At 33.3% G+C, this 12,213-nt stretch overlaps 1 protein-coding gene and 1 non-coding gene across 2 annotated transcripts in view; one reads left to right on the top strand and one right to left on the bottom strand.

Annotated features, from left to right (window-relative positions):
• Positions 1-12,213, top strand: part of LOC149419610 (spondin-2-like) — a 572,700-nt gene that overhangs the window by 200,625 nt on the left and 359,862 nt on the right. The window lies entirely within an intron of this gene.
• TRNAS-AGA (transfer RNA serine (anticodon AGA)) lies at positions 8,902-8,974 on the bottom strand. Its single transcript has one exon. It is a non-coding gene; the product is annotated as a tRNA-Ser (tRNA).

The following is a 12,213-nucleotide window of genomic DNA, read 5'->3' on the forward strand; positions in this document are numbered from 1 at the left end:
TTGACCTCTTCAGCAGGACTCTCTCGCAACATAGCCTTGCACCGCTGTAGAAGAGATGAATTCATATGTCCGTCCGTCACTCCTGGACAAAGTGACCCTCAGATTCCTACCCACCTCTCATACCTTTTTCCTTCCCAGAACTCTCTCTCCCTCCTTTCCTTAAAGACACTCTACATCTCTAAAGATGACTTTTTTTAACATATTTCTCAGTATTGAGTAACGATTTATATCAATAATTATAAAGGATTTATCTTTTTTTAATTTGTTTTATTTCTATTTGTTTCAGGTAAGCCAACAGCACAAATTCGAAATACATTTTATGAGGTTAAGCCGACATGAAAGGAGAAAGGCGAACCTCAGGTATTTCTAAATTTATTTCAATCTTTCTTCAAATTTTCTTTGACTTTAATATATGTAAGACAATTATTTATTATTTATTTGTGTATGAAAAAGTGTGGTTTGTTCAGCTGCCAAAAGTTTAATCATTTACCTAAGTGACGTGTACATTTATTTATTTATGTCTGAATGAGCCAACCTAGACATAGCTGAGTCCGATGTTAATTTCGCGGTTCCCATTAAAAATACATTTTTTTCAAACGGTGTTTATTTTAAAAACGTCCCAAATACAAAAAAGGCGGTGAAATTCCTTAGACAAATTAAAACGTTCAGCGACATTGGAATAAATATCAATAGGCGAGTTTTAATATAAGAATAATGAGAGAATAATTCTTGTCTCCATAAATTTACGTATATTGATAAAGCTTTCAACGTTTTTTGTAAGTAAGTAACTAACTAACTAACCATAACGCCGTTTCCTCTCAGGGGTAGGCAGAGAGGATCGACTGTCAAAAAACTCGGTATTGGCACACACTCGTTGCCTCATTCACATTCACACATCGTTTCTAACATACATTTCTGTTTTTGCTTCTGACTCTTGTGCATGGCCCGACTCAACTATTTGGTTCAGTTGATCGTGTTGTGTCTATCTCTGGCGTTCCCGACTAATTCTAGGTTTGCTCTATATTTCCAAACCTTCTAAGCGTTCCTTTCTTCATTTTACTCATTACTCATTACGCTTACATCAGCCTTGTATTATTTGCGAATCTCCGTATTTCTCATACGATCATACATGGTTTTACCACGCGCAAGCCTCAGGGATCTCATTTCCACAGCATTCAGTATACTTTCATCTTTTCTCTGCCATGCTTTACTGCCATACATCAGGGTAGGTATCAGCACTCCATTGTGGACTGGTAGCTTCGCTTCTTTGGACATTTTCTTTTGTTAGCGCCATTCTCATTCAGTCCTTCCTGCGAGTTACCTGCATGTATTATTTTTACAATATCTCTTTCAGCCTTTCCATCTCTCTTTTGGGAAGTGTGTAAGCAAATACTTAAATGATAAAAGATATCGCTAAACTAAACGAGTCATATGTACAAGTAAACGCTGCGACGTCAACGTCAGGACTTCAATGTCATGCCTTCAACTTCATGACTTTAAGGTCACGACTTTAACGTTATGACTTCAACGTCATGACTTTAACGTCATAACTTCAACATCATGACTTCAACTTCATGACTTTAACGACTTCAACGTCATGACTTTAACGTCACGACTTCAACATCATGACTTCAACGTCATGACTTTAACGTCATGACTTCACTGTCACGCACGTGTGTAATGATGTAAACTTCTTGCTTCATTCACATTCAATAGAAAAATGAGATGGCAGTTAAATATAACACAGAAAGTTTAAATAGTAATAAACAAAATTAACATAGTTATGATAGTTTTCAAATGTCGTCAATCATAATAATTTAATTTTTAGTATTTCAATTCAAACTTCATGGACTAAACGGACATTTAAAATGGTTGTATCTTTATACATGAAAACCATCCTATGGTATTTATTCTTAGGGTGTGACCTTCTTAAATTTTGCTAGGAACTTAATTAACAAAGTAGAAGTGAGGACATTGAGATCTCTGCAAGTTTGGGAGAAAGTGGGGAGGAAGTCACAGTTAGAAGGCGTGGGGTGCTCCCCCGCTTCCCCCTCCCTCCCGGGAGGAAGAAAGATAAATGGTGTTGGCAGAATTCGCCGGGACAAACTCGTAGTTTAACAGCACCAATTTTCTTTTATAGAGACGTTTCGTAGACTTTAATATGTATAAATCCACTGTTTAGTTGCGGATGTGCCCTTCGAGTGGATTTTAACATTCCACCAAAAGTACAGTATTCTTACGCTATTTACACACATTGGACCGCGTTTAACTTCAATTCTCGCCACTGTTTTTCTGTGTGGGTAACACATTCAAGGCTTCAATCCCAGATCTGGGTTAATTTGATGGTGACTTTGAAATTTCTCGTTCAATTCAAACCGATTTTCTTATATTTATTTACAATACATGTGTGTTGTTCAAAGGACTTGTTTTCTGTTAGTATATTTTCTCCGACAAACATACATAATGCGTTAGATAACGAGCTGGCTATTGTATTGCAGGAGTAGGCAGAAAGAATGAAATGCCGTATAGCCATGCATTTGAATCTACTCTTTAATTATTGCCGACTCAAGTTAGACCAGCATGAGACTATTTTTGATTGTTCATATCTTGATAAGGCATTCCCGACATTTTCTCCCATAAGCTTGAACGCCATACGTTTTACTCTCATTTCTTGCCGATCCGCTCTACAAGTTATTGAAGAAAATTTGTTTTTAATGTCCAAATAATCGATTTTATTAAAATGTTGTTTACGCATGTTTGACTTTAGTATGAATCTAACATTAGATTTATAATTATTCTTAATCTTTGAGTACCATTATCCCATTTCAACATTTTCGTTGTTGAGTTTTGTTTTCTTTGCCACTCTTATAGTATAAGGTATTCGTCAAAATAATCATCGCAATTTCGCATTTTAAATTTTCTAGGACGCAAAATATCTGATGAAATTATTTGACTCGCTTTTAGCTCGCTATAAAATTATCAATGAAGTTACAATACATATAGACTTGTTACTGTATCACCAAATTAAGACAAAATGTGGCAAGTAGAAAACACTCTTATGTTTATTCATGAATGTCAATGATAAACATTCAAAGAATGTGCGTGTGTGTGTGTGAACGAAATCTACGATCGGACCGGACGGTGTTTAAAAGTTGCGTCGAATACTGAATTCTACCTGCGGGTGTGACTGAAATGACAATATACGCTTACTCGTTTACACTAATATGAATACGGAATGCTGTATTAGACGACCTACTGTCAGTAGTTTGTTCGTTTTATATTATTGCTACATTCGCTATGTCACTTTCTCCAATATTGATAAAAAATTTAGGAAAACAATCGAAATAATTGTATTATTCTATAATAATGCGTAATTTGCGGGTATTTAAGAATAAAAAAATTTCTCTCGGACTTTTTAATGGAATTTAGTTAAAGGTAGCACACGACCTTACGCGATGCATATCAGTTTATTTTTAAAACTACGAAATCGAAGTACGACAATTAGCGTTTCTTTTACTTGCCACTTTAAGGGCTTTATAATGCATTTTTTATTATTGTATCTTCATTGTCTTCACGTAATAAAAAAGACAGATCCTCGAATAATCCCATAGCAACCCCTAATATTGCAATAACAACAGGCAGACAAAACGAAGTAAGAATCACTTCCGATGTAATTTTGAAGTGTTTTAATATCAGTCTATCGATCAAATAGATGAAGTCTAAGTATTTGGGTTCCAAAAAGATGTCTTCAAATTAACTTAACAGTAATGGGTCGAGCGATATTGCTATTTTCAAGTTATATTGAATCCTAATAAATTTAAGATTTCATTTATGTGATATTATATTATGAACAAACCTTTTTGTGTATTTTTAGGACTGTGTAATCTTCCACAGAGCCTAAAAATAATAATGTATTTTATTATGTTTAGATATAATTGAATAAAATCGAGTGTTTTGTTGTGCAATTAAATCGAATCATTATATTTCTTTTTGTTTCTTAGCATATATTTGTGGAGTTTTCTAGCGAAGCGTTTCCATTTATTTTTTTGTTTTTTAAGTGTTTCATAAACGAGATTTCTGTGCATTATACGTAGACGAGAGATTAAATTAATGTATGAACTTTTAGGGTGGCATTGAAAATGCCAATTCTACTGTAAAAAAACTAGAGTGGGATTTTTCAATTATTTTTTCGATAGCTCTCGCGTGTTCACCTCTTGCTGTGTAAAATCCGTGTAAAATGTAATGCCGTGCGTACACACGGTCTCTAGTCATTTCCATGCAAATCTTCTCATTATTCTGCCTGTTTGAATCCGAAGCGAAACGAGATTTCTGGCAACACAAAGGTCCTCCGTGCCAACCCTTGTTCTGAACATCCCTGCCATCGCAGCCGCGCTGTTTTGCGTGCCTTGTTCGGCTTGTAGACAAAAATCTCATTATTTTATAAATGTTGCCACACTGTATAGAGCGCAGCCAATTTACGTGAGGACTAAAAAATCGATTTGATGGTAGGTACCTACTTCTAAAGACAACATGGGCTCGAGCGAGTGGGAGACGAACTAGAAACATACATAAAATATGTATAGCAATCTGCCTATTTCGAACTACGTTTTTTTCATATCGTGAGATTTTCATTATAATATTGTAATTATAATGAAAACTGCTTTTCGGTTTGCGCAATATATGTGCTCCGTAATCACACACTTTTAATTGGACGTTGTTACTACATCTGAATTATAATGTCGGCTTCCCAAGGTTATCTACCACAAGCGGGAAATCTACATTACATTTTGATGTCGACTTGCCAAGGTTACCTATCACAAGCGGGAAATCGGTGAATCTACATTACATTTTAATTCCGGCTTACCAAGGTTACCTACCACAAACAGAAAACTGGTAAATATACATTAAATTTTAATGTCGGCCTACCAAGGTTACCTCCCACAAACGGAAAACTGGTAAATCTACATTACATGTTAATGATAAATAAGAGTCAATTTTATGGAATTACTTTTTTTAATTTTCCGTTGGAAGGTGGAAAATTTTAGGTCTATGGGCCTTATATCAGCTGTTTAATGTATTTTAAAATGCGTTGAAGCGTAGATCCGGCTCCAAAATCTTTTTTATACCTTTAGTTACCGATAAATAGAAAAAAAAGTTTTTAAAATACAATTGGCTCTTTTTTTTAAATTTGAAACCGCACAAGTGTCCCAACTTCTTCCGGTGTAGACCAATAGGTTAGCCATTAGCCAATTAGCCATCAGCATTAAATCAGGAATCAAGAAAGGTGTATACACTGTTATTTATAGATCACCAAACACAAGTAAATGCGACTTCTTAACATATTTTCAAAGATGGAGCATAGAAAATTTGCAAGATGAAAATATTAATATCATAGTTGGAGATTTTAATATAAATGTTAAAGCAAATGCATACATATACACAAATAAACTGAGATCTATTATTCAAACTGCAGGTATGAAACAATTAGTTAAAGATTTCACACGAATTACTAATACCTCTAAAACATTGATTGATCTGGTTATCTCAAATAAATTTAACCTATGTGTTAATGTATTAGATAAACCTAAAATTACCGACCATAATATGATTCAAATTCTATTAAATGACAGAGAAAACTACAACTCCATTAAAGAAACACAAGTAATAACATTTAAAAATTACAAAAGATACAATAAAGAACTCTTCATTCAGACCTTAGAGACTATTGATTGGAATGAAATAAATCAAATGGAATATAACAAAAAAGCTGACCAGATGATATTAAACATTAAAAAATCCATTGATTAAGTAGTTCCAGAACAGAAGATACATAAAGGAAACAATAATAAATGGTTCACAAAAGAACTACGCACAATGCAGCACGATAGAGATACATTTTACAAGAGAGCACTCCTTACTAATAGTACTATGGATTGGAATAACTACAAAAAAATGAGAAATAAATACTCTAAAGACATAAAAAGAACGCATAATGAGTACATAAAAAATAAAATAAACTCGGAAGAAGGGGATCCCAAAAAAATTTGGAAAAGCATTAAAGAATTAGTACATGGCGATAACAAAAACGACATAAAAATAGTAAACTTCCCAAAAGATATAAACGAAGAAAACATGGCTAATAGCTTTAATAAATATTTTACAGAAAGCATCACTCAAATTAACAAATTAATACCCAACATTGTTTTCAACCCCACAAATGATAATAACAACTCAAACAAAGAATTATTGGTCTTCAGAAAAATAACTGCAGAATATTTATTTAACATTTTAAACAAAATTAAATCAAAAAATAGTTCAGATGGATTAACTATTAGTCTGATAAAAGATGCTTTTCCAGTAATTGGATCTACTCTATTAAATATTATTAATCAGACAATTGAAGAGGGAAAATTTCCACAGTCATGGAAACTGTCTACCATTATACCGGTCCCAAAGGTTAAAAACACCAGAAAATGTGAAGAATTTCGACCAATAAACACCTTACCGAAATATGAACAGATACTTGAAGTGATAATAAAAGAACAAATATTGCAATACTTAGATGAACACAATATTTTATACCAAGAACAATCGGGATTCAGATGTAATAATTCTTGTGAAACAGCGTTAAATGTAATCGTTGAAGAATGGAAAGAAGGAATGAATAGTAATAAATTTATCTTAGCAATATTCTTGGATTTTCAAAGGGCATTCGAAACCATAGATCGAGAAATATTGATAAGAAAGCTTAAAGAAATTGGTTTCTCAACTCTAGCCATTAAATTAATAAAAGAGTATTTGAAAGACCGAATACAGGTAACAAAAATTAATAATCAATTTTCAAAACCAATGGAAAATAAATTAGGAGTACCACAGGGATCAGTCCTTGGACCTCTATTGTTCATACTCTATATAAATGACATGGTGAAAATATTTTCAAAATGCAAAGTACGACTATTTGCCGATGATACACTTATATATATAATTGGAGAAAACTATGAAGAACTAATACATATTTTAAATAATTAACTAGATAATGTATCAAGATGGCTAAAAATAAATAAGCTTAAATTAAATACAAAAAAACAAAATGTATGGTAATTGGTTATAAGAAGACATCCAGTGAAAGCAAAATCAAAATTGATGGTGAAATTATTGAAAATGTTACCAATATAAAATACTTGGGAGTTATAATAGATTCCAAACTGAACTTTAACAAACATGCGGAATATACCCAAAAAAAAATTGGTAAAAAAATATCTTTTTTGGGAAGAATTCGCCAAAAACTGTCCGAAAAAACTGCAATCACCATTTATAACTCCATTATTGCTGCACATTTTAATTACTGCTCAACTATCCTTTTCCTGTGTAACGACCGAGAGCAAAATAAATTTCAAATTCTCCAAAATAGGGCAATGAGAACAATACTCAGACGAAATAGGTATTCAAAAGTAAATAAAATGTTAAACGAACTAAATTGGCTAACGGTGAAACAGATGTTGACCTTGAACACGATGATATTTTTACACAAAATTTTAAACAACCTGCTACCCAAATATTTTTCGAATAAAATTGTATACAACAAGGACATACACAAACATAAAACTAGGACGTACAATCAAATTAGGCTACCAAAGAAGGACAAAGCGAATACCCAGAATACTATATTATATAAAGGGATGAAATACTATAACGCGCTGCCGGAAAACCTTAAGTCTGCCCCAATTGAAAAGTTCAAGATGTTGTGTAGGAGCCACATCAAGCAAGAAAAAAAAACATAGTATATTTGAATGTAATAATTAATTAGTCATTTGTAAACTTAAATGTACAAATTACTAAAATAAAAACAATAAATAAAAAAATAAAAAATAAAAAAATAAAAAATAGGGGTATATTGTGACGCTAGAGTTACTGTGGAGGGGAATGAGGAGGGGTAGAGGAAGACGGGGATGTACCTGGCTATTGAGATCTGGTCACCAAACACGACCAAAACCATTTCAAGCAACGTTTTAATTCTGAATTCAATTACACAAGGTCGATACTGAGAGTATATTCTATTCTGCAACTGGCCGTAAATATATATTATTTTATATGAGAAATAACACAAATTAATTAAATAAAATTTACTTGCGCACGCCGGGATTTGAACAGGCTACCTCCGGCTTGCTAGTCAAAAGTCTTATGTTCTTTATGTGATGAAGATTCCCGTTTGTACTACCAGTTTTCGGACACCGAATATGTCTAAACACTTTCCTGCGCAGTCGGAACGCTAGTAGGTTTCTCTCTCGATTTTTGGCTATTATATGTAAGTTTTAATGTTAACAAGAAATTAGAATCAACCTTCAAACATGAAATCTATGTCTGGTACTAAGGCATTGGTTCTTTTCCTCTCTGTGTTCTACATAATGATCAATGTTCATGTCAGAACGCCTTGTAAATGATCAAAGGACATATTATAATATATTCCATTTGATTCGAAAGCAAAGTGAACGGGTGTGCGTTTGAGCGGGAAATCATTAATTTATTTACACGATATGTTATTTAATCTACATATTCGCGTATGTGATTATATTAAAGGGATGTAAATTTAAACCGTGGCTTAGCTTACCAGTTATTCGTAGCGATAAATATACCTTTCTTGGTAAATGTATTTACACTGACAGCGCCTCTAGCGGTAGATGCACGGCACACACTCCTTTATGTTTGTACGTATTAATACTTTCGATGTTTGTTTCGTATTTGTTGAGTTTGTGATAGTGTATAATTATTTTTCTAAATATTCATAATTGGCTGCCATATTATTCGGAATCAGAACTTAAGTAAGTAATAAATTATTATAAGCAATAATTAGTCGCCTCTAATATCAATATAAATTGAAAATATCTCCCGAGTAAAAATAAATGCCGCCGACGGGAATTGATCCCGCGCCTTCTGATGTCTGGTCAGACGCTCTGGACCACTGAGCCACGTCGGCTTCAATTCAATATGTACCAGTACTTCAATCAACAATAATATTTTTTTATATTCTAATAAACCTTAAATTTATTGGAATAAATTTTAAATGTTATACACGTAAATGTAATACTTAATCATTGAAGAAGAATACAATAAATTATAATTATTATCAAAAAATTTAAATATAAAAATGAAAAAATCAGTCATTTTAAATACATGTAGGATAACGAAAGATTTTTTAAATATTTATGTTGAGGGATCAGTAGGATTTATGTTAGTAGTTCTACCGAGCTGAACCCTCTGATATGAAAATATCTGGAGTCGGTGAATTTGATCTCTGGTGAGTTGACGTGTTGCTCTTGTATTGTTTTGTATTTATTTAGCAAATAAATAAAATAATATTAAATAAATCTAAAACATGAGACAGAACTAGGCACAGAAAATAGAAAGCTGACAGTCGTAACTCTCGATTAAACCGAGGAATAACCGGGTGTTAAGGGACGTAGTTGAATTACTAAAACAAGAGATTCCTGACATTATAACATATTTCAGTATGTTATATATTATACAAGTATTATTCTTTAAAGTTTTATTTTTTTTCATATGCACTTTTAACAAAATTCTCCAATTTGTCGTCACTGGTAACTCAGACGAATAACCGCCAAACTCCTCACAACACCCCTAGCTGTCAAATTCCCAATTTTATCAGTTTAACAAAAAAAGAACATCAAAAATTTCACCGGAGACAAAATTTAATTCAAATTTTTAACTCCAAATAGTGTCAGGAAATACTGATTAAAGTAAGTCAAGTATGTCCCTTCCAAAGATATTAGAAGAACGAGATATGCTATGTTGGCCGCCGGACCGTAGCCGGAGTACTACCTAATTAGGGTACTTTGAACGGTATCGGGACGTGTACGCACAGAAATCTGTTCTATGTAGTAGTGCGGATACCTTAGCGTAAGCGAAGGTGTGCAGTAGTATTGGTGAACAAAACCGGCGACACTGGGCACAACAATTCCACACAGTATGAACTGCTCATAGCACATCTCGTTCTTCTAATATCTTTGGTCCCTTCACACCTTGTATAACTCTAACCACTGATCTATTGAGACCTGATTTTTTTCCTTAATTTTTATCGATCTCATATTTCTATTCAAGAATTACCGATAAATTCCATTTTTTGGGTGCTATCATTTTGTATGATTGCAAATATCATTATTTTGTAATTATTTGAAACCCAAAATATAATGTTTGTTCTTATTTTACATAGACAAATGAATATTTCTCAGGTACATATGTAGCGAATGATGGAAAAGCTGTGCAAAATTCATGACGCTAGAGCTCACACTTTGATAAATTTTGCTACTTTAAGGAATTACATTTCTATTTTGTAATAATCATTTGTACCTATTTTATTACGTTTCTTTTTTTTTACATTTTAACATAATTAAATTTACTATCACCGTTGACAACCCTGCCTGCAGTCAGCTTGTTGTCGCAACCCTGATTGCATTCAGTTCCGCCAGATAAAGACGTTCCGCGGAAAATCCTTTATCTCGAATAATGGCGGGAAAATTCCGCAAAAGGAAACTCCGAACATTGTCGAACAGGCGATATTGATAAGGAAATTCCTGCTTCGGGCAATTTTCTATTAAACTTTAAGACAAAAGGCTAATCAGACGGGAAATTAGGTTATTATCAAATCTCGGAATTGCGCGGGAAACAAGGCGAGGTAGGAATACATTTTAACAAGACGAGTCTTTAAGATAGATTTAAATAAAAATGGAGGTCATAATCTCGAGGTTCAAGTCCAGGGGGAACCTAAATATTAGGAGCTTGAACATGAACGGTCAGCAAGCGGCAAATCTAGGTTCAAGTGCAGGGGGCTCTTAAATATCGTTTTCCTTTCTGTATATTCGTTTTTTTTTGCTAGATACAATAACATTACATATTTTAAAACGTTATTTGATAATGTGAGCTTCACTGAGTGCTTTACCCGTGATGAGACCCCATTTTACATTTTTAGATCGTATTAACTCAAAAAATAATTTCAGATCAGGTACTGTGACATATACGAAAATTCCTTCAAATAAACAGTAAATTGCGAGTTATAACCAAGTGTTACAAATACTTACTTTCTAATAAACTAATAGATAACGATGAATGAATTAATTAATGGGACGATTGAGGTTGTTTTTCACTTCCAGGTTTTCCATACGTGGATTGACATTTGAAAAACATTTAATCAGTTAGTTAAAGCCTCAATGCCACAATGCATATATAATAATAATTCTAATTCCAAGCCTCTGCATAACAACCCTGGTGAACTTAATAAAAGGGACCGGGTGACTGTTAAAGAAATGAGGTAAAATGAGAGATAGCACAATGGGCCTATGGCCTAAGTGCTCACGGGAACTATATGTTAACCGTCTCCGCTCTCTAAAAAATAAAAAAGCCTTTGGATCTACACATATATTATGTAGATATAAGCTAAATGAGCTTTCTATCATTATCTGCAACAGACCTCAAAATATTTTTTACACCAGCTTTATTATTGTATTTGGTTTTATTTCATCTCAGTTTAATTTTATTTTATTTCAATTTATTAGTACAAATTATTTTTTGAGTTAACACGATATAAAACTGTAAAATGGGGGTCTCATCACGGGTAAAGCACTCAGTGAGGCTCATATTATCAAATAACGTTTTAAGTTATTGCATCTAGCAAAAAAAGGAATATACAGAAAAGAAAACGATTTTTAAGAGCCCCCTGCACTTGAACCTAGATTTGCCGCTTGCTGACCGTTCATGTTCAAGTCCAGGGGGCTCCTAATATTTAGGTGGTCCCTAGACTTGAATAATATATTATGTGATAAAGAACTAATTTGAGGTAAGGGGAGACCTGGTAAAAAGTGAGCATGACCGCTTAGCAAGCGGCAAATCGAGGTTCAAGTAAAGGGGACTCGTAATATTTAGGTGCCCCCTGGGCTTGAACCTAGATTTGCCGCTTGCTGAGCAGTCATGTTCAAGTCCAGGGGGCTCCTAATATGTAGGTGTCCTCTGCACTTGAACCTAGATTTGCCGCTTGCTGAGAGGTCATGCTCACTTTTTACCAGTTTACCTTACCTCAAATTATTTTTTATTTTTATTTTTATTTTTTTTTTTTTTTTTTTTATAAATTTAATTTAGATTAAATTTGATAATATTATTATTAAGTTTTGCAAGTGTTTTAGTTTTTTATTATTGTGACAGCTG

This window comes from Hesperophylax consimilis, chromosome 11 (assembly GCF_061612785.1).
Source record: "Hesperophylax consimilis isolate HC1 chromosome 11, BYU_Hcon_1.0, whole genome shotgun sequence".
NCBI lineage: Eukaryota > Metazoa > Arthropoda > Insecta > Trichoptera > Limnephilidae > Hesperophylax > Hesperophylax consimilis.